Genomic DNA, 23,119 nt, shown 5'->3' with positions numbered 1-23,119 from the left:
GAACAGTGCCTTTTTCAACTGCACGCTGACACCTCCTATGGAACATAGCTTTACCGGTGATTTTCTTTAATCACAAGTGGTAATTTTTGATGGTGGTGGCAGACTAACCCAGGTCTGGAAGTTGGGTTAGTTAATTTTAGAAAACAAAGTAGAGAGAGACCTTTCACAGCTGCTTTCCTCTTAATTTCCCTCCTGAAATGCTCCTTAAATATACAACAAGTGAAAGCAAATAATAGCCTCCAGTCAAATTAGCCCATTCATCTAGATAAGATGAAGTTATGTTCCTCATCTACACACTGAAATGATTCCACTCATATCACCCATGAACCCAGATGCAGTAATTTTCTACTACTGCTCACTTTCTTCTCTCCTACTGTATTGTTAGGTGCAGCACATCCTACTGTGCATCTGCCACTTTGTGACTGAAGTAGAAGGTTACTTCTGTTAGTTAACATTGAGTACATGAACATGTATTAGCACAAATAGGCAAAAAGCCCCCATATTGTTGGATATACAAGTCCCTCCTTTGTAAAGAACCACACTTTTTCATGTTATCTGCATTTCTTCTCAAGCAATAGTAGTCATTGCTACTAGAAGTTTCCAGCTCTGCCGAAACATTTATTCTTGTGTGGTTTCACACTCTTAAATCATAGCATTGAAATAGTCTACACTTCAGCCCTCATATTTTCAAGTTCATGTCCTTTTAGAGGAGTTTTGCATAATTTATTTAGATTCATTATTGCTTTTCTCTCTTAAAAGCCACTTCATTTAATATAGCTACCTCTTTCTTATTTTTTTTATATATATAAATGGAGGGCGTGTCCTGTTCTGACATAATTATCAACATTTTGCCAAGCAGCAGCCAGTATCTGCAATCTTGCCAGTCTCAAGCTGGAGGAGAAATCAATGACATACTCTAGATTGCTTTGCTTTATACGCATGCAGACTACAGAAACTCAAATAAACATAAGCAATTTCTTCTCACAGGAAATCCAGTCTAGTATCTGTGCCTCATGCCCAAAGGCCAAATGTAAATCAAGAACATACTCCAAAATCAAGACAGAGTAAGACTTCCCACTACTTACACGGTTTCACACCAAACCTCCACAGTCACGAACAATCCCAAATGAATTGTCAGCACAATACGTCTTCCCAAAACAGAACATTTAGACACAGACTAAGCAAAACAATGTGAAAGACTGGTTGCTGGCCATAATTTGGCCTCTCCAAATGCATTTGGCAATATTTGTCAAGCCAGTTAAATCTGCTCTGTAGTTTACAGAGGCACACAAAACTCATATAAAGAAAGCACAAAATGACACATGCACACACTCAGGTATTAACACCAATTTAAACGAGCACTTTAATCAAACCTGGCAAGTTTAAGCCCAGACAAGCTCTGCAGCGTATTTCTACTGAACACGTGTTAAAAAAAGATTGGGGGGGAAACCACTAAGTTTTAATTCTTTTTTCCTCCCCTTCATACTCATCCTGCTGCTCAGTCAGCGTGCACATTTTGTGTGCTGAGCCATTTGGATACTGCAAAGTAGCTGCTGAATGGGTTTGCTGTAGGCATTTTCCTACGAGATGTAGTATCTTCCTACACGTAACCAGCACAGCCTTTGCTACTACTCACAGCCGCCTTCTTGCTCTGACAGCCAACAGGTGCTTTAACTACTGGCTGGGCTAAGCCTGGGAACTGTAGACTGAAGCAGTCCCGGGCTGGCTCCAGAACTGATACAAGGGGGCAAACGACTGACAGCCAACTTTCCACAGCCCTCCCCTTACATTCTGAGCGTAACTCTGCTGAGCATAACCCCTGCAAAGCGTAAGATGTGGCCCCAAGGTTTGTAAACCTCGCTCTAATCACACATAGTATATCCAAACAGGAGCTCTGTATATTTTTTGCTTCTCTTTGCTTTCTCGAAAGCTGTAACCAACTACTTGGCTCTTTTTTCACGCAAGGCTGCCAGCTTCTATAAACGGGCTTAAAACCTGGCAATCAGTATGCAGACTTCTGGTTGCAATCTCCCTGCTTTGCTGTCTATTTTTGTAGACATTTATTTCAAATGCTTGCAAGTCAAGGGTATTTTCCTTTGGTTAACTATTTCATCCTAAACGGTGTATAAGATATAATCTTTTCTGAAGGAATTTAACTATCCCTCAGGTGATTTGTACTATGTGAAAAACTTAAAAACAGTTTTTCTCTCTGTCATTGCCAGATTTACAAATCGGTATTCTGCACACTAAAATCATGCTAATTTATTCAGTTCTCTTATCTTCCTCCTTTCACTCTCTCAGCTGATATAAGGCATGCCAAGTTCACGGTGCTTCCTCTAATGCTGCACTGCTGTTCACTTACTCTTCCAAAGGGAACATTCTCTACATCTATTTAGCAAGATGGCTTTTAAAAATAGGAACACAAAATCCAGTGCTGAGTTCAGGATAATTATGGGAGATACAGCAGGTGCAAGTATTCTCTTACACAGCATTTTCTGATGATGCAACAAAGAAAAACTTTACTTGCAAAGGACTTAAAGGGTCTTTTCAGGGTACTTCTGTTGTACAGCTTTTGAGAACTGTAGTAAACAGCCAAGCTAGTAATTGGAAGTGTAATTTCAGAGTGATGTTCAGCTGGCTTGAGAAGTCAGCCAGCATTTTTCACTCCAAAATCCACCAGACTCCTGTCAGATGTACAACCAGGATTTGCATCACAGAGCACCTGGCCCAGACTCAGAGCATTTAGGCTCCTAATTTCTCCCAGGTCTATGAGTCAGGACTTTAATTTCTTTGTTGAGGCAAGTGCTAGGCCTTTGCTACAGGATCTTTGAAGGCTACTGCTACAGTCACTGCCTGAAGGAAGACATACAGCCAGCAGCAATGCCATAAACTTTTTTTGATATGACATAGCATAGGAGGGACTAAGAGTTCCCATGGTGGATCTATCATTCAAAGGGAAACTATCATCATGTCACAGCAGCACCCGAAGTGTGTAAATTCATCTTAGTGTTTTCCAGATATGGCAACGAAATTCCTTTCACCCTGTGAGTACTACAAAATGTTTTTGATTTAGTTTCGAAAGGCTAAATTATACCAGACAAGACTGAGCTTTCTGAAGAGGGCCAGGAATGTGTCTGTGCCTCCTTAGCTGCATGTCATCAGACTTCCCACTTGCATCCATTTCTTGCTGTCACGGAATTCCCAGTTTAAGACAGGGAACTTAAAGACAGCAGCAGTTCAATAAGTGGAAATAAATTCAGAGATAACATACCTCAATTTAATCTGTGATTCACTGAAATTTGGATGTGGAACCAGACACATAGCCTTACATGCACACATAGCCCTGTATTTTGATTGTGTGATGATTCCAGAAATCAGCTCATGGTGTTTATACTTTAAAATATCATGGAATAGCTTTTCTGGATGAGAAATATGTTACTGCTTAATTTGGATTTTTTCCCCTCTTGCCTGATACGCTGAATACAAAAGAGTTACTTGGAGATCAACTTTTAATTGTCCAGCACAAGAATTTTTCTGTATTATTGAATTCAATACATTAATGTGGTAGTTGGTTGATCTTGAACTTATTTCAAATCCAACCCAAGTCAGACTAAAGATTTATCTACTTTGCAGTTAGTTTTACACATCCACTGGATTGTTCTGTTCAACAGCAGAAGCACTGAGGAACATGTTTCATCTATGCAGAAGCAGATACAAGCTTTGGACATAAATAGGGATACAACCTCCTCTTTTAGTGAAAAGACAGGATCCAATTTTATATTGAAGTGCTGTCCATTTGATGGGTATGCAAGTTCCATCAGTAGCAGGTGCACAAACTGGGAACCCTCTCTGTTCCAATCCTGACAGGATTTCTAACATATACACCATCTTTGATCGGATACCTCTGCAACTCATTATTTCCAGTGTTGCAAAGTTGTAGCTCAACAAGCCATGCTTAAAACTCTCCGCTTCCAAGGGGTCCTCTCCTGACTGGTAGCTCTCCATGCCATTCATCTTTCTCAGACAGGAAGCACTCTGTCTTTGCTATAGCAAGATGTAATCCAGTCCTTTTAACCCAGTCTTTGTGCTGGCTGTACCGCTCGCCTGATATCCCTCCAGGGAGCTAGTTCAGGAAGCTAAATGGTCAGAAACAAGTCCCACAAGAACTTTTCTGCCAGTTAGCTTGCTAAACTGTCCCGCTCTTCTTACAGAAGGCAGGGGATGAGCCCTCTCAGGCACAGTTAGCCATCCACATATCCATATATAGCTATAATGCAAAATTTAATCTCAATGTAGAAGCACGCATACCTCAGACCACCCTTCAGAAGGTCATCTACCACCTTCAAAAGGCAATAAACTAGATAAAGTCACCTTATGCATCCTCTCACATGCATCCTACTTTCATCCTGTCTTGGTGCGTACTACAAAGAACACTACTGCTGGAAATATTTGAGTGTGCTTCATAGGTGCTATTGAACTTGTTACGCTGTTCAAAGGACTCGTGGATCGCAATAAGCAGCGAAAGGCTTCTGGTTGAAAAAAGAAACCTGGAAAAGGGAAAATGACTGCCTACTGACATGTAAAAGGTTTTTACCATAAAATAATAAAGGTGTCACTTCCAAATAACAGAGTAGAACTTCAGAATATAGTATAAATGCTATAAAAAAGCTACCAGAAAGAAAAAAAATAGAAGTTTTCCCAAGCGTTGACAGTGAATGTAAGTCATTCACACAGCTTTTCCTTCTAAACTCTTACAGTTTTATTTTCAAAGACCTCAAAAACCTTCTTGCTTCTACATTTTAGGAACAGGCATCTCATCTATTACAGCACAATAAAACACCAAATCTAAATCAAGCTCAGCTCCATTTATTTTACTATCAGGTGTGACAATGCTGCAAGCTAACAATTTAGAAGAAAGTTTTGGAAGCAAGACAATGTCTTTTTGCAAACAATTATTAAATACAACCTAATTATGTAATTGTTTCCACAGTTTTCTGGAATGCAATCTGTCTTCCTAGATATTTTTTTTTCCCCAAACTGTATCAAGTACTAGGAAGTTCTTAGTGTCATCTTTCAAGCTAACCAAAACACACCAAAATTATCTCAAACTACAGACTTATTTTCTTTCATGACAGAATTATTTAGGTGCATCAGTGATTTTCTGATTCCTTATGCTTAAAATATTCTACCCAGATTTCAACAAGTTTTAGAGGTGCCGTATTTACAAACGCTGACACAGAGGCAAAAAGCCAAAGCTGCCTCCTCTGACTTCAGAAGGTCAAACAAGAACAAACGCAGCCAAGAATTAGCCCAGAAATTTGGAACTAGAAGATGTGCAATCAAATTTTACCCTCATTATAGTCATAAGAACTCCCATTGAATGTCTTCAGTGAGTACAGGGGGTTCATCTTTCCTCCCAAACCATCCTGTGTCAGGCACTAAACGCTCAAATTTCCAGTGCTGCAAAATACTGGATCTCAAATCCAGCAAAGTGAATTACTAACTACTTCTGCAGGACAGCTCTGCTTAATGTTGGCAGCCAGCATGCCTGGAGTATCAGACATTTCTCACTCTTTCATTTCCTTATTTGACTTGGCTGACCCCAATTGTGATACGGTGAATCACATCTTGTTCCCAGGCACTCCAGTTCTACCCAGTCCTTACTCTCACAGATGTCCCTGCTGAGGCTGGGGGATTTATTTAGAGCCACAAGAGTTCAAAGAAGTTTTGCACCTTCCTAATAAAGAGGGATTGACTGTAACCTGCAGGTAATCTCTGATCAACAAGACAATTCTGCTAAAGTTCCTGACCTGCTTCACAAACAACTCATGCTGGGAACCTGGTTGATCATTTTGTTTGCAACCTGAAAAGTTTGTACGATTAGCAGTTCTACTCAGCTATTAAAACAGCCAATGGACAGAACTGACCCCAAGAATGTATGAGTCCAGTTTCAGAACTCACAATTGTTACTGTTAGTCCATCAACAAATACAGAATATGAATTTAACATGCATGCTATTGAAATAACCTGTTAGGCATTAGTATACAAGGCAGTAATCAGTGGCTTAAGTGATATTTTCTCCTTCTAACACATCTAGTGGAAGCTTGAAATTATTTTGCTAGCTAGACAGAGGGCTCTTTTGTGTTTAAAACTAGCAATGAAAGAAAAATACTTTGATTCCTCAGCACCAAGTGCTTAAGGTTGTTTACAAATAATTGATAAAGCCTAACAACCCAGTGCAATACCTTTCTATTATTTCCAAGCAGTTAAAGCCAACGCTTTCAGAAGCAGCTTGGTTTTGGTACGTTTTTTTCATCCACCTTTTACAATCCGTTGTTGTTACTTGTTCTAGACACTTAAACAGAAGTGACATGTATGCAAAAAAGATTAGCCATGTAAATTTAGGTGTTCAAAGTGAGGGGATCCCTCTGAAATTTTGGATGTAAAGGACCAGTGTATGCTCACAGAGCTATTTAATATCCTTACTGCTGGATTTTCAAAATGCTGTTACTCTGCTCCTCTATTCTATAGTGCCTACTACACCATAAACACTCAAAACAACACCTGTTTTAGGAAATACTTTATACTGTCAGTGGTTATTTCAACTATTCAAAAGTCCTTTAAAGACTAGGCAAATGCAACTTTCTGCTTTAAAACAAAAAAATGTTTTTCAGAAGTGCTTCAGTTGACAACAGGAGAGTGGATGTCCCTCCAAAGGGGATTCAGCTTTTCAGCAGATGGTGTTTAGTTAAAACAGCTGGAAGGACAACACATGCAATGATCTTTACTTTGTTGCCTTTCTTCTTACAAAACATTGGTCCCATCTAAAAGAGAACAGTCAGATTTGCACAAAAGGCTTAATACCTCACATTAAACTAGGATAAATTATACTGCCTGCCAAGCAGCCACAGACAAAGGAAGTTTGTGCAATGGATATCACCAAACAAAACCAAAAGGGTGTGCTGTCAAATTGCTGCCCTTGGTCACGAAGGGAGAACAGTGTGGATGGCAGTTTCCCCAAATTCCCTCTCAGCAGAGGCCTGGTACAAAACACAATGAAGGATCCCTAGGCTTTAGGGGCTTTGGATCATTCCCGTGAGATTCTGATTTATGGAGTTGGACCGTGGCTTCAGTTAAACACCAGTGCCAGGTAAATGCTCCCAGGTTTCAGGCCACATGGTGACTCCTCACCTGCAACAAGCTCTGCCAGAGGCAGTAAAGGACTGATCTGCTTCCACAGCCACGTGATGTTAGAGGGGGAATGCCTGTGCCTGCATAGATATCCCATAGCCTATTCTAGCACTCAGTTAAAAAGCAAACACACTGTACTACTTATGCTATTTAGAAACAAAATAACAACATTCATGCAGCCTAAACCAGAGCAACGTCTGTAATTTGAGGCATTTCAAGGCAATGGATTTATTGCCAGATTCAAAGGCACTGAGCTAGGTGGCCAGGAGCAGGAGCCAAGCATCCCTGTCACTCCAGAGCACAGCACCATGGGGGGGAGGAAATCTATGCAAGACAGCCCATCCCTCTATGCCAGAGCTGCTACAGGTGAGAGGGAAGAATTTTCTTTGCTAGGGTGGTCCAGGGGAGCGAGGGGATAACTCAAAAGCAGAGAGATAAAATAACTTGTGACTTGACAACTCAGTAGAGCAACCAGACCAACATCATGCCCATTACCCTATTCTGCTGCAGCATCTGCTTGTGACAAGAAGATGTATATTGCAAGCTATGACAAGCAATGTTTGCATGATGCTTTCCAAATTAAAAAGCCCCCAAACAAACCAAACCCAAGAGAGAGCAAAATGAGTTGTCCCTGATGAGGAAAATAAATCTCTCAAAGATGGACATTTCAAGGCCTGCATTCTCACATCACCACTCAGGTTGCTGGAATACATGTCATGGTGTATCAAAGAAGCATTTCATTGAGACGCTGTACCAGGTTGTCTAGCATGTGAGCCATGGACTCAGAGAAAGGGGAGGTACAGCAGGCAGAAGACAGGGCAACAAAGAAAGCAACTAATATATATGCCTGTCAGCAGGTGTAATGCAAAAAGACTTGAGAATGTTATGAACAGCCAAACCAGTTGATACAGAATTACTGCAGTTATATGAAAATATGGACAATCTGCCATTGGTGTAAGTCTTCAAATTCAGATTTTTCTTTACCAGAGTAAAGCCTGCTTAACAGTTATTAATGACCCAAAAAAATTTCAAGGCTTCCTCCTCCCAATTGTTGCTTTAACAGTGGTAGACAAACATCCATTTAATCTATGTGGCTAGCAAATATATTTTCTCCAGATGCTCTGCTTAATTTCTGAATAACCTCTTAAGAACAAACAGAAAGGACTACATTTTAAGGATGAATAAATAAGCCACCATTATTATCACACAGTGTTCTTATATCCCACCGACGAGGGTAAAAGCCAAATAATTTCCATGGAGGAGAATGAGAACTAATAATACACTTTTCAGTACTTACCAGAAACATAATTTTTATAGTAGTGATGGAGAAAAGCAGCAGATTTCAGAGTACATAATGGAAGGTAATTTTAAAATCTATTTTAAAAAGGGGTGATGAATGCAGATATTTGTATTTGTAAGCCCCTCCACACTAGCAGCAAATCACTCAAAAAAGCAGATCCCCCTTCCCTAGCTCATCTTCACTGTACTTTCACATACTTGCTCATCAAAGGCCACTAACCCTTCCACTGGATGTAGAGTTGCAAGTGAAAGACATTTGTCCTATCTGTTTGAGGTTCACAATTAAATTCAAAGAAGGATTTTCGGAATCATCTCTTTGTGAAACCACATGAAAGGGATATTCCCATTTGCTTTCAGATTTAACCAGGGATTTAACTGGAGCAAAGGGAATTTTCAAAGACTGTTGCCACTGTGGAAGAACACGAACTGGCTATCACTCTGCAGTTCAGATGCTACAAAGCCAAGCAATAAGAACAGGAGCAGTGTATCTACAGGAAGAGCTGGAGGCCAGGTGCAACTAAAACTACTTCTAACCCACCCATTCCACTCACAATTGCAGCTTTCACAGAAGGTCCTGTGGAACAAGGAAGAAAACAGCAGAGAAAAACAGATGCCAAGAAAATAAAGACATAGAAACATATTCTTATTTTTTCAACATACCTAAAAAATGTTCCTCACCCCCACTGCACCTCTTCCTACCAAACACAGTCACAAATCTTTTACCTTCACAAAGATTAATTGTGCAGCACAGCTAGGATCTGAACTTGCAACATCCTCACATCCAGGGGTTTCTATGCTTACCACTGAACTATGCAACAGGCTGCTTGTCCCATCCCCCCTCCCAAGCAGTCTGAAGGTAGCAAAGATTTGTGCAAACTCCTACAATAAACACAACTGTCTCGTTACAGGCTTGGTAAATTACAGATCAGTGGAACGGTAGAGACAGCAACAAAAGTAACAGTTATGGAAAAATGTCAGGAAAAATACATCTTAATTGCTACAGAAAAGTTTTGTTTGTTTGTTTTAAATCTGGAACTGATCTGTGAACACACAAAATTCAAAAATTCAAGCAACTCTGAACTAATTTCAAGTTTTCTCACCAGCAATTTCTGTTACAGTTCTATCAATGATAGCTGCAAATGTTTGGAGAATGGAATTTCCATGCATGGGTACTCACCAAGGAACAATCAGAAGTACAATGAAAGTACGGGGTCTGTCTTTAACAGATCTCTTCGAATAGGGACAGCAGTTAATTAAAAAATTATACATCCCTCACCGGAATAGGCATTGCTCCCTGCAAACAGAAACAGGGCTCACTGTGGAGAGCAAGACCCCATTGCTGCCAGCTGCAGGGTTTTGCAGCTACTGGCAGAGGAAGGATGACTCCTTTGAAGGCAGAAAACAGGGCTGGGACACTCTGCAGTCCCCAAGTCTGGGACACAGCAGGATAATTTACAGCTCCTCCTTGTACCCACCGTATGCAGTGACAGGGAAAAGCACAGGGGCAGTGTCAGACCCCTGGACAAAGCCCTCCCCAGGCATGTCCTGCTACTTGGGAACCAGACTGCCCTCTGTTTATGGCTGCAGCCAAGGAGGCTGTGGGGACAGAAGAGGCAAAAGGGAATAGAGATGGAATGAGACAGAACTAGCAAAGACCGACCCAGACAAAAGAAAAGAAGGGAAAAAGAAATCTTTTGACAGGAAGAACAGGTGAAAGAGCAAAACAAAGAGTGCCCACCATAAAGCAAGTAAGGAACTGAGAGAAGAGGGGAAGAAACACGAGGATGAGTGAATATGCAGACTCTGGAAAAGACTAGATAACCACAAAAGGAAATAGTAGGTCAGAGAACAGAGGAAGAGCAGACACAGAGAGGTCATGCTTTTGTTCAAATTTCACTGAAAGTTTGGTTTTCTACAACGACCTTGACTGTTGGTTGGTTTGGTTGCACTAGCAAAACAAAAACAAAGCAGGAAATTCCACAGTTGTCTGAATAAAAAAAATGTACAGAAGAAAAGGGAAATGACAAAGACTTGAATGATTTTGGCAGAAATTCAAGTGGAAAAATTGAGTCCAATTGACATTTTCCTTTTTAGGAGCAATGATTTTCTTTTAAAATTCTCTTTGAGAGATTTTTCTTATTGGTACTTTCTTTCAGTTGCTTGTTGGGAGAACATTTCACATTTATATACTTGATCATAACACTAGGGCTTTTTATCACTTAAAATAGTTGTTAATACTGTAATAGTAGTTGTGTTACAGTATTTGGTAACTTAAAACTTCAGTATCTCAGTGAACTCTATCCCCACTGAATGTATGACAGCATCTGTCGACCAGAATTAATTTAGAACCAGGCAACACTGACTTCTTTTTAAAAAGTTTATGCACAGGGCATGGTACACACTCAGGCAAACAGCATGGAGTATGCTTTCAAATATATCTAACCGTACAAGTACATAAACCACCAATAACATTACAATGTTATTTTTCCCCTTAATCTGATTCAAAGACAGAAGTCAATAATATTGTCCCGGAGGTTTTGCAAACACAAAACCCAAGAAAGTAAATGTTCCGAGTTTCTCAACATCAACAATCATAATTTATCTTTAATGCACAGATATAGAAAACAACATTTTATGTGTGTACATATGCGTGTACGTAGGCATTGTCTATGCATAAAACACCTAGCCCTAAACTATTCAAAAAAGGAAACAGCGCCTTTTATCGTTTCATAAAACCTGAACTACAGCGTTATGTCTCTCAACTGCTAGCATTGTTTTTTTTATATATGCCACAGTTTTCGCAATTTAATTGTGATCGTGCTGGTCATAATACGCTAAGAAATGCACTGAAAAGCATCAAAAGTAATTACCTCTTAATAATGAGGCCTCTTCCCATCACCAACTGTTGATGTTTCCTTGAGGACTGGGCAGGTGGAAGCTGAATTCTGTTGTGTAACATTCAAAGCTGCACTTTTTGCACCTATTGACTTCAAAGAGGAACAACGGGACCTAAAACAGGGCACAAAACATGGAGAGCATGGAAGAATCAATACCTGTGCAGAACAGTGTTGGTTGATTAACAAGCAATATTACTGCATAATTCTTGATGACTGGCAAGAGAGAAAATATGACTGTAATAGCATCCTGTACTCTTCCTTCGGTGTGTAAACTCTTCAGTACTTTAAGCCCAATCCTGAAGAAAAATATGAACCATGGATCTCTGCTCAAGTGCATACATCTATCTTAACACTATTATCATAGGGTTGGCTTCACATACAATAAGTCAAAAAACGTTGTTATGCAAGAGATAGGTTTCATTTTTTAAGTTTGCATGATGATCAGTCTTTCACACTCACTCCAACACTAGGGCACCGTGCCTTTTTTATTCTTGCCAATGAGATATGCAAGAGAAAACAAACTAATGTTTCTCTACATGTAAAATAAGAACAGGTAGACAGATGTAAAATATGGCAAAACAACAAAATTCTATCTGCAGCTAAAATGTGAGATGAAGTTGAACAGGAAAACAGTAGAAGAAATCTAAATCTTCCTATTTGAACAAGCAATCGTGTCTCTGCTTTTCACCTGCCAGCTCCAGCTGTGCACAGCAATTAAACACACTACACTCACAGGCTGGCCCTATTGTCTTGGGGGATTTTTGTTTAGTCTGTGTTAGATAGCTGCATTTTAAAACAATAATAAGAGAACTTTGTATTATCAGAACTCATGCCAAGCAACTATAAAGGATTTTGATGGCTCTTTTATTTCACATGGGGCTTTAATCTGCAACAATTACCTTCTTCCAGCATGCGTGTGTTCCCTCTTTGTGAATGACAGTGAATGTAAAAGCCGGGGTAACTGATACTGGCTACAAGCCACTTCGGATATGACCTCCTCACTTAATTGTTTAAAGCATTGGCCACTCCTGAGGTTTAATCCTCAGTTTCTCACTTCAACAGAATGCTTACAGATCTGCGATTTTTTTCCTACAATGGATTGACCCATTTACTTCTGCTCCCTTGATTTCCTAGACATTATGATCACAACTGTAGTTGACCCAAGCATACACCTTCATGAGAGCAACAAAAAATAGTGAGAGGTACAGGGGTTTTTATTCTATATTGCTTTCATTTCACAACCTATGAAGTATCAGGTACAACGTAACACATCTGGAACAGAATTAACATGCTTCAAGTAATGCAGGATTCTTTGCAAAAATATTCTTCCTATAAAATAAGGAGTCCCTATTTGTGTCCACCACTGGACTCACTGCTAAAATTACTATTGCATTTATTGTGTTGTTAGTAACTTCTCAAAGCTTTAGATTCTTACTATTTTAAAAATACAGAATCACAGAATGACCTAGGTTGGAAAAGACCTTGAAGATCATCTAGTCCAACCATTAACCTCACACTGACCATTGTTGCACTGACTGTTGCATAAATAAATTATCAAAAGGAAAACTATTTTACTACGACAATTCAGAGCCCACTAAAACAAAGTAAATATTGAGGAATCCCTTTTAAATGGTTACTGGGTGCCATTTTCAGTTTATGACTGATTTGTGATTCTTACACCTCTTATCCAAATAATCCTAGATATCCTTGGCTTCTGAGGAAGCGGGAAACCACAGAATTATTTTGAAGATGGCAGTGATTCTTTCAAACCCAAGACTGAAACCAAAGCTCTCAGATCCAACTCCACAAGTTCACATATCAGTAGTTTGCACCAATACCTGCAAACACTAATTCCACATAGTTGTAGATGTAAGCAATGTCACAGCAAAACTGAAGCTCGTGAGTTTGTACACAACTAACAAAACTCCCTAAAGAACTCAGAAGAACCTGCAACCAGTGCTACCACTGAAAATCATCACTGGGGGAAAAAAAACCCTGTGTAAATGAAACGTTAGAAAGGAATTTAATCTATACATGTCTGACTGAACCAAAACCTTTCCTTGGAGCTGAGACAGATCGTTCCAGACCAGTACTTTCTTCCAGGATATGTACAGCTGCATGATCTGTTCTGTTTTGCAGGGAAAACGGATCTTTTCCAAATGGCTGCACTGAATCTAATTTTCCGTGCAGTTTTAACAGACTGCAATTACTGACGTTGCTGCTGCAAGCGAAGAAGGTGAAAGTTAAGTGTTAGTTTGTAAGATGTACTAAGCCATTAACACAATTGCCTTTTGGCAAAGGCACAGATCTTCGGTCAACAGCAAGGTAACTTAAGTTTTGCTGACCAACTCAAGTTACAGCAACTAGGTAGTTTATTATTTTTAAAGATTAAAACACAAAGCAGAATATTTGAGATATTTTCTTCATATCTAGAAGTTCTCTAACTTAAATAGATACTTGTCTATACTAGAACTATTCCTCATTGACCAGGGGTAGTGCGGTATAAAAAAAAGCCAGCAGGATCAGATTAGAATAAGATCTAGTTCTTCAGTTTTAGAAACAACTGCTGTTTCAGTTTAAACAGTCACCTGCAGAATAATTGTCAAAGTTTAACTTTATTAATGTCAATATAGTAAGTTACACTGCAATGAGGTGAAAAGGGACTGTTCACAGCTACCTCAGAGCTGCTGCTTGTTTGTCCCAGTCTTGACTTGATGAAGTACTTTCTCTCTAATAGAGACTAGCAGTTCGTTAGTGAGGCTTCCATAGCTTTTCTGAAATGCTTAAATAGTACAAACATTTAAGTGAAGATATTTGAAAGCTCAGAGGCAGCTTTCAGTGGAATTTGTACTTCTGAATCACCAAGGGATCTTGGGAAACTTCCCTGGGAACTACGGGGCAATTTTCTGCTATCTTTACTGGCTCAGCGTGATTTTTAGCAGGAAAACTGTTCTAGTTACAAAGCAGGTTTACAGAGTCAAAACACTCCTCAGTGTGACATCACCCAACTTTACAGCAGCTGTTACAACCTTAAACCTTTGTAGTCTTCCAAATCTGTTTGAACTCCTACAGTCCACTGAAGGTGACAGCTTTGCACAAAGGCTTTACTATACCATACTAATACAATACTAATACAATTAAGCCTTAAAGCCCAGATCCTTTAAATTATTTCAGATGGACAGGCTGTCTCTGAACAAACATCTGTCACAAGGGGCCTCCAATGCTGCAAGGTCTTATTGACAAGAAACAGCTTACAGGACTGGAGCCTATCATTGTATTGTAGCAAATAGGTACTTAGGATGTTTCGCATGTAACAAAACATTAGTGGGTTAATTGCTGAGCATTATTTATTCAAACCCAAATCTTGGAATTTCTCAAAATTCCCATCTTCTGATGTTTTTCTGTTGTTACTATGAAAGAAGCAGAGCAACTAACCAAAAGCCCCCATCAGCAAAATACTGTGAAGTCTTCATTACCTTTAATCAACCATTCTTGCCCACACCTTGCTGTCGACTTACACGGTTGTGTGCCTATTAGACTGGCTTATTGATTCAGCTGAAAAATAAGCCCTCCTTAAGAAAAGTACTTTCCAGGGGCCTCAGGCCAAGGGGTGGTCCAAGTTCCTGCACAGCTGCACATGAATCAGTATCACTACAAGTGAAGGAATGAGAAGACATAACCAGAGAAGAAAGAGTCAGGCCCAGATCAGTGTCCATTGACCATAAAAAAAAAAAAATCACACCCTCCAATTAATCATAGTGTTAAACGGGCCGTTTTGTAGGTAGTTCTCGGCCCATATAATGCCTCATCTTCCAAAAGAGATTCTTTGATCTACTGCCAATATTATTCTAGTGTTGACTTAGAAAAGAGTTGGAAGACTGAAAACACATCATGAATTATTTATGGTGCACATTTTTTACGGACGCGTTATTGTTTACAAACATGGTCAATATAAAAGGACAAGATGCATTTCCTTAATGCACCAGTTCCTACCTCCTAGTCAGTCAACAAGCCACATGAAAGGAGCAAGATAGATTCATTTAACACAGAACTCAGGATGTTTGATAAAATGGAACACTTACAGAATAACCCATTTAATCTACTGTGTTTTTAGAAGCTGAAATAATTTTTAAAAACTCGAACACATCTACATTCTTTTTCACTTGTGTTGTTATAGTTACATGTCTAGAAAACGGGAGATTTTGACAGCTGACTAATAATTACATATTTGGTCAGATAACTTGAATGCATCAATTCAGCCTCTCTCTAGTTTCCTCCAAAATTCAGCAAATCTATCAGTTCTGTCCAATTCATCAAATCTCAATCATTCCTCTTAAGTTCCCCCTCATTATGTGATTTCTTTCATAAAAGCTCACGTTCACATTACCATCCCATTCTCAGATATCCCCCATCCTTCTCACTCCCATTTCTACAGTTTTGCCTATAACAAATGCCAGATACATGGGTTTGAGAAAGAAAAAGACAAAATTAAATACCAGCATTCCAGGAACTGCAGTTTTAACATGAACTCTTAACATCGTTAGCCTAACAATAATCAAAACCCTCACAAAACTTGGTAATATTTACCAAGACTTACCAGCTCTGGTCACCCTAGAATCCATCAAATCTCTGTAATTAATCATCTTGATGGATATGAATATGGCAAATGTGCATAGTCAGACACACCCACGTACACAACGAAAGGAAACTTCTGCCAGTATTTTCTTTACTTCTATAAACGATCTTTCATTTGAAGTGTTTAACAACTTTGGCTTGTATATGTAAGATGCTGTAGTAATGAGGTAGCAAGCAAATTTATACTGTAAATCACAGCCTTCGGGTTTTCTCATAATCAATAAGCTATATTGCTTATGTAATGGGAAAACTAAAATGTCACATCCCAAAAGATCTGTCAAATATTTAAATTAGCTAAACATGATCTATACAGTAAATAAAGTTACCTCTCAACTCTAAAGATAACACAGTGGAACACCTCAGGTTCACGTTTATCACAGAGACATTTCGTTTTTTCTACAAATAATTTATTTTGATGCTCAGAAACTCGAAGTGCTACTAAATAAATGCAGGGAGCATCCCTGCATGGCAGCTTAAATGAATTGGAGAGCTCCTCCATGATCTAAGTAGTAGTTTTCTTGTCAGTCTTGCTAAAGACTGGGACTAAAGAGTGGTACTCAAATTACAAACATATTATGTACTCACTCCTCATGATCCTAGAGACCAGGGAAGAAAACAACAAATTACTGAGCTGAAATTGAGAACAAGTTCTGACAGCCTCACACACTTCAGCTAAATGTCTGCTAAAGAGTGAGAAAGTCACTGGTATAAAGCACTTGAATCCATCTGCTCTTTTCTCTCAGCAGGGGTTATTTTATGCAACACAAAGAAGAGACTTGGATGTGGGAAAACATCGTATTCTAAATACTAAGTGCTTCTGAAAATTGTCTGAGATGTCTTTCTGTATCTAAATACATCTCAAAAAGTGACCAATGAATGCCACTTTTAATTGGGCTTTTGACAAAATAAAACAGGAGAAAAAAAGATTCTTTTTTAAAAAAGCAATATGGAATCCATGGAGTGACACACAATAAGTATTTAAAGGTTTAAGTACAGAAAGAGACAACAGGCCTGTCCTGCTATGCTCTTTGCCCAGGAGGAGTCATCATAAGGTCCCACAGTGACCACATACGACTTTAACATAGTCCCCCAACTCTAAATTACAGCGTTACATTTTAATACACTTTGTTATGTATTAATACACTTTTTAACAAACATATTACATAAAATCTCTGGTTAGTAGTTTTTGCAAAAAAAATAATGTTTCCAGTCAGAAAGAAGGGCAAGTGAAGGAGCCTCCCTGCAAGGCTGGGACAGGTGAGCGTGTGTCCGAGGCCGCAGCATGGGGCTGTGCCTCATCTCCCCTCCGGGCCCAGCGCACTGATGGGTGGCTCACACGAGGGTCAGCCTGGCCACGTGGGAGACCTGATGTGGGTCAGAGACCACGGTGGCTCTATAACCAGCTCTGCAGGCTTCTCAGGTGCCAGAGCACCTGTGTGGGAGTCTGAACTGGGACCCAGGCAAGAGAACTGGTGTTTTTTGCATGAATTAGAGCTCATCCAGCCTCTAGTCCTACAAAGCCATTGGCTTCACGGAGAAACAAGCATGCTCAGCACCCGAGCGAGGAACTTGATACCTTCTAACATAAGGCCCCAACCTCGGAGCGATCATTCAAACAAATATCCTAACTTACGTGTGCAGTCTCTGCAACACCAGTGGAACTTCCTGTGTGAATATGTTCCCTTAACTGGTGTTGAACTAAAAGATATTAGGAATGGGAAATATTAAAAAAATTAAATCCAGTTCTGGTCACAGCAAAAAGCGCTGATGTTGGAAACAGTACACTGTCTCCAGGTACATTCTCAAGAGCAATGCCCTGTATATAACGATCACAAATACGCAACACCGGGTGTGACTGCTCGTACTCCTTTTGTTTTGATTTGTCCTTGACTGTCTGGGAAAACACACTCTAGTATTCTGTGCTGTTAGTCATTTCAGAAGTGACACATCTGTTACCACAAGAAAACTCAAACCATGCATAAACTACTACTAGTAAAAAGAGCTGGAGTGAATCTACAGTTCATGTTATGAAAGATGTTTATAAACTACATGTGCGCCAGTTCTCAATGTGAAAGTAAACTTCTCATTAGGTTTACAGGCCAACTTTCAAACTCATGGAAAAGGTAAACCGTTAAGCAGTTAATATAGTCATATATACGTATGATGGGCACCTCATGCCGACAGTATTTCTTTCCCTCCACTGAACTTTATTCTCATGTATCCTTTTGCCTGCTGTTTGAAAAGAACTAAAATAGAAAGATTTAGAGTTGACGTGCACACAAATTCACTCATTCTTTCACCACACATTTGTGTATAAATGAACTAGCAACAGACTGCATCTATTTTGACTAAAATTATGGCACTTTTCCCATGTTTATAATAATCCAATTGCGAGAGAAGACTAAAAACACTAACTCAAACCTACAAAAAGCCAACATTTTCAATGTGGCCTCTAACATGGAGGGAAATTCTGCAATTATGTCCTCACCATAGGTGCACTTCTTTCCTTGTGGCACCACCACTCCTGTGGGTATCACTAATCTTCATCGTAACACCCCATTGTCAAGTCCAAATAAATTCTACGCCTGTTCCCCTCACAGGATGCAAAACAGATGATAGGGTAACAGCTAACAGAACTGCCCTTATTGCCAGCAGAGCGACTTGTGAGGGGACCTAGTCAAAATTTGTATGAACTAATGTGTTAGTTGTCGACATCTGAAAATACTTTTTTCTTATCCTGGCTGAGATGCAATCAATTGTGTCAGAACTATGCTGCAGTCTGAGTCAAGCAAAAGAGCAAAATAAATGAATTGCAGGATAATATGAACAAGCAGCATCATTTAAAGCTGGGTGGCACAAGCACTATAGCACTATCACAGATCACAATAGTTATTACTTGTCTATGTTCTCAATGCTCTACAAGGTCCCAATTTTGTAACAGAAAATTTACCAAAGCAGGAAGATCCAAGCAGCTGATCATACTAAGTACATTCATTCCACAGGAAATAAAGGGAGTCACACAATCGCCTCAAAACACACTTCTTTAGCTACTAGGTCACACCATACTAAGTATCAGACAACTCCCTAACCTTCTCTGAAAGTACCTAGTGGAGAGTGTGTTCTCGTTCTACAGGGAGTAGAAAAGAAAGGAAATCTGTGGCCTGCTTCACTCAAGAAAATGGATGTGGTCAAAGGTAGCATGTGGCAAGAGGTACAAATAAGACCACACATCTTGCATGCTCCAAGAGCGTTCCTGTAGCCATAGCTCCAGCCATGTGTACATCTGCAGCTCACACCAAGCAGCATAATGCTACTCACCTTCCTTACTGCTGCAGAAAAAGCACTTCTCTACATATTTTTTGAACCCAGGGGAAGACCCTAGAGATCTCTAGGACTCTGGATCCCCTCCGCTTTCTGAGCAGCGAACACAACATCATCAAACCCATCACTCGGCAAAACCAAACCTTCTCACAGGATTTGGAGCCTGAGGCATAAAGAGAAGATGTTGAAAACTTTATTGTGCTCTGCTTCTTTCTGCCTTAATCAACAGGCCCCAACCTCCTAGTCATTTTCCCTGAGGGTGAATTCAGCAGCATATAACCATTTTTTAAGCTTTAACTCCAATGAAGGCACTCAGATCCTAGGTTGGATGTAAGCATATTTCAATTTGGTCAGCACTTCCCACAGCAAATGTGGTAGAAGTTTGCCTCATGCTAAAACCCAAGAAATACTTTCTTCTATTCTTTCCAGTAATATCCACAACATGCCAAGCAGTTTCCAAACACCCTGTTCTTGCCTTGAGAAGTTCACAGTGCATGCAATAAAAGGACATGGGACAGGCACACCCGTACCACTGGCCTAGACAATAAATATGCACACACTAAGTTTGTCTTGATCTTGTGGAACTCTTTTTTACTGCATGGAGCAGTACCACTATTGTATCCCACTCCCCTGTGCAGAGAGATTCTCTTCTCTCATAGATGCCAAAATAAGATGGGACAATTCTCTTGTGACTAACTTTCACAAAGATGATAATTATTCACAAGTTTCAGTCATTGTGAATTAGGCCCCTCACCTTCAACAACTCCACTGAAATACTCTTCATTGTGGTCTATTGTCCAGACAAAGAAATCAAAAGATACAGAATGGGTTAAGCAAACAATGCAACATCATGTGAAGGAGAAGCGAGTACTTACACAAGTCATCAACTTGAAATTGTGTTATTCTCCACTGCATCTTTTCAAGATGAAGTTAATGTAGTTTTGACTCCCCCTGCTCCCAGTATTATTTCTGTTTGTGTTGCAGAGGGACCTAAATTAAAATGTCTGTCATTTATCTAAGGCACAAAAGCAAATCCTTCCTTTAAACCAGCTTAAATATATTATTTGAAATCTGTCAAGTATACCAATCTTTCCTAGAAAAAATAAATGCCATAATTCAGATACCAGCCCTTCCTCTCCAATAACACAGGTAAGTTTATGCAGTGAATTGAGACTGAGCTGTAGAATCTTGTCGTAATTCCTTCATCATTCATGACAGTTCATAAAGGAGGAGAATGAGAAATTTCCCAAGAAAAACATTCTTATTGCACTTCGGAGATGATGTGAAATGTTATATGCTTATCCAATGACACAGAACCTCTGAGCCTTTAGAAAGCAGTTTCTTGCTAGTGAAGCAGTAATGATGCTGAAACAAAGGATCAAATAGCTGTCTAAGTAACCGTATCAAGATGCATTCACATTTACTTACTAACACCACACAAAAACCTGACTCAAAACACCATGAGGCAAGAACCTGGCATAGATCTCTCCTATGCAGGTAATGAAGTACAAAACACTGCCTCAGTTCTAATCAGATTATCATATGAAGAGGGAAAGTTTTAAAAGCAAATTATACTTTAATTTAATCTGCATTCCTCTTTCAGAATGATATTAAGATTTCATTCCAGGATCAAAGGTGAGATCCACAACAATGCTAGAAGCTCGAGTTTCCTAAAAACCGAGCTCCGACAGTTTCATGGTAAAATGCTGATGGTTTCTTCATCCATTTGAATGAAAGAGGTGGATCACAGTGCAACATTATCAGAAACTGTCAGGTGATTTTAGGCCAAGAATAACAATTTGTTTCAAGAAAATTCTTTTCCTTATTTAAGAGGAAAATACATCAAATGACAATAGCAGAGTAGAGCTAGGACTTTGCTGCCTGCTAGCCAACAGATCACAGCTGTAACTAGAGGGAAAGTCACCTTGAAGTGTAAGGCAATTCCCAGCCCATTCAAGGTCCAGACGAAATCCATTTACAGCTAAGAACTGTATAAATATCACATGCAAGAGAATGCCAGGACAGTAATGTGAGAAGGTAAGAAAGGAAAATGGACTATTAAGAGAATGGAAATGAAGAAATACAGCTTAGGAATTCTCTGGTTAGAAGAAAAGAAGTCATGAATGAAGCCTGATGTGGGGCACTGTATTTTGAGATGTTCCTCAGAGGGCAGGGAAGACTGCAGCATTGCCTGAAATCAAAAAAAGATTTTCTTGCTTTTGGCACTTCATGATTTCAAACACAAACTTCATCTAATAACAAATATAGTAAATTTAGTCTTAAATAAGGGATTCAGCAGGGAAAATTATAAGTGGTGGTACAAAGGGGAACAGAAGCTTTTCTTCAGTAACTAGACATTTAGCTGGATAATCCCTGAGGATTCCTTCAATCCCAGATAAATTCTTGCCTGGCCCAAACCTGACTACCCTTCAAGCCTTGTTTGTACCCTTCTGAGAATTGCTAACAGGCCACTGCAACTGCTACAGGTTTCAGGGACCTTCACCAGTGCTGTTTCAAATAAGCCTCACCTGGCACTCATGAAAGGGGGAAAAAAACAGGGAAAAGGAAAAAAATACAGGATATTCTGAGAGAACACTGCATTAGCTCCTACACTACCTCAAGACTTACTCTGTCCTAATTACTGAAGACTTTTGCCTACTGTCAGAAGTGAATGCAAGCCTAGATGTCAACTGAGAACTGGATGTGTACAGCAATCCCCAAAACTACAGTATGCAAAAAATATCCTCCAAAGTCAAAATAGAACAATGTTATCAAGAATTGTCATATAGAGAGGCATCTCTTCACAGAGCTCATCTCATGAGCAACTTCTAAACCTGGGTGTAGGCATTTGTGATTCTTCAGTATCCCTGAGCCAACATCTCTGGTTCTTCCAGTGGAAAGCAATGTGAGGTAGTCAAGCACCTTCACTTAACATGCTAGAGGAAACCAAAGCAAGGTCACTGGCTGATTTTGTACCAACTCCTACTGCTTCTCTGACTACCTGTGAGCCACGAACACACATTATGTACTTACGTGGTGAATATACAGCAACAGGCAACTGAGAGACCTCTTCCATGCTAGGAATGTTAGCAAAACCTGTAGTGAATTAAAATGAAGTTTTAAAAATGCCACAAGGAATTATCAAATTGGAGGAAAATTCCTGCATCTCTTTCCATAACATACCAATTTTCAGTCAATTCTGTGGCCCTCCAAGCATTTGTACATTAAGATTTTAACTTGGTTGTAGGAAACTTGTGTAACAAAAACCTGTATGAGATCTTATGAAAGGGAAGATGGTATTTATTTAAAAAAAAAAAATCTCTGGTTACACTGACTTTACTCATACTCTCACACTTACACACCCACAAGCACCAACTTTTCTTTATCAGAATATTTTATGGCTCCAGTTCACAGAATCACAGAATTGTCTAGGTTGGAAAAGACCTTGAAGATCATCCACTCCAACCATCAACTCAAAATTAACAGCTCCCAACTACACCAGATCCCTCAGTGCTGTGTCGACCCGACTCTTAAACCCCTCCAGGGTTGGGGACTCCACCACCTCCCTGGGCAGCCCATTCCAACACTTAACAACCCCTTCTGGAAAGAAATACTTCCTAAGAGCCAGTCTAACCCTGCCCTAATGCAGCTTGAGGCCATTCTCTCTTGTTCTCTTGCTTCTTATTTGGTTAGACTCATCCCCAGTTCTCTGCACCCTCCTTTCTGGGAGTTGTAGAGGGCGATGAGGTCTCTCCTCAGCCTCCTCTTCTCCAGAC

At 39.7% G+C, this 23,119-nt stretch overlaps 1 long non-coding RNA gene across 1 annotated transcript in view; it reads right to left on the bottom strand.

Moving 5' to 3' along the window:
• Positions 1-23,119, bottom strand: part of LOC141920437 (uncharacterized) — a 66,720-nt gene that overhangs the window by 31,668 nt on the left and 11,933 nt on the right. Inside the window, exon 2 of the long non-coding RNA XR_012622340.1 lies at positions 11,361-11,499. This is a non-coding gene — a long non-coding RNA (uncharacterized LOC141920437). The remainder of the gene's footprint in view (positions 1-11,360; positions 11,500-23,119) is intronic.

The sequence above is a fragment of the Strix aluco genome, chromosome 3, assembly GCF_031877795.1.
Source record: "Strix aluco isolate bStrAlu1 chromosome 3, bStrAlu1.hap1, whole genome shotgun sequence".
NCBI lineage: Eukaryota > Metazoa > Chordata > Aves > Strigiformes > Strigidae > Strix > Strix aluco.
This window is presented reverse-complemented; position numbering and strand designations above follow the sequence as displayed.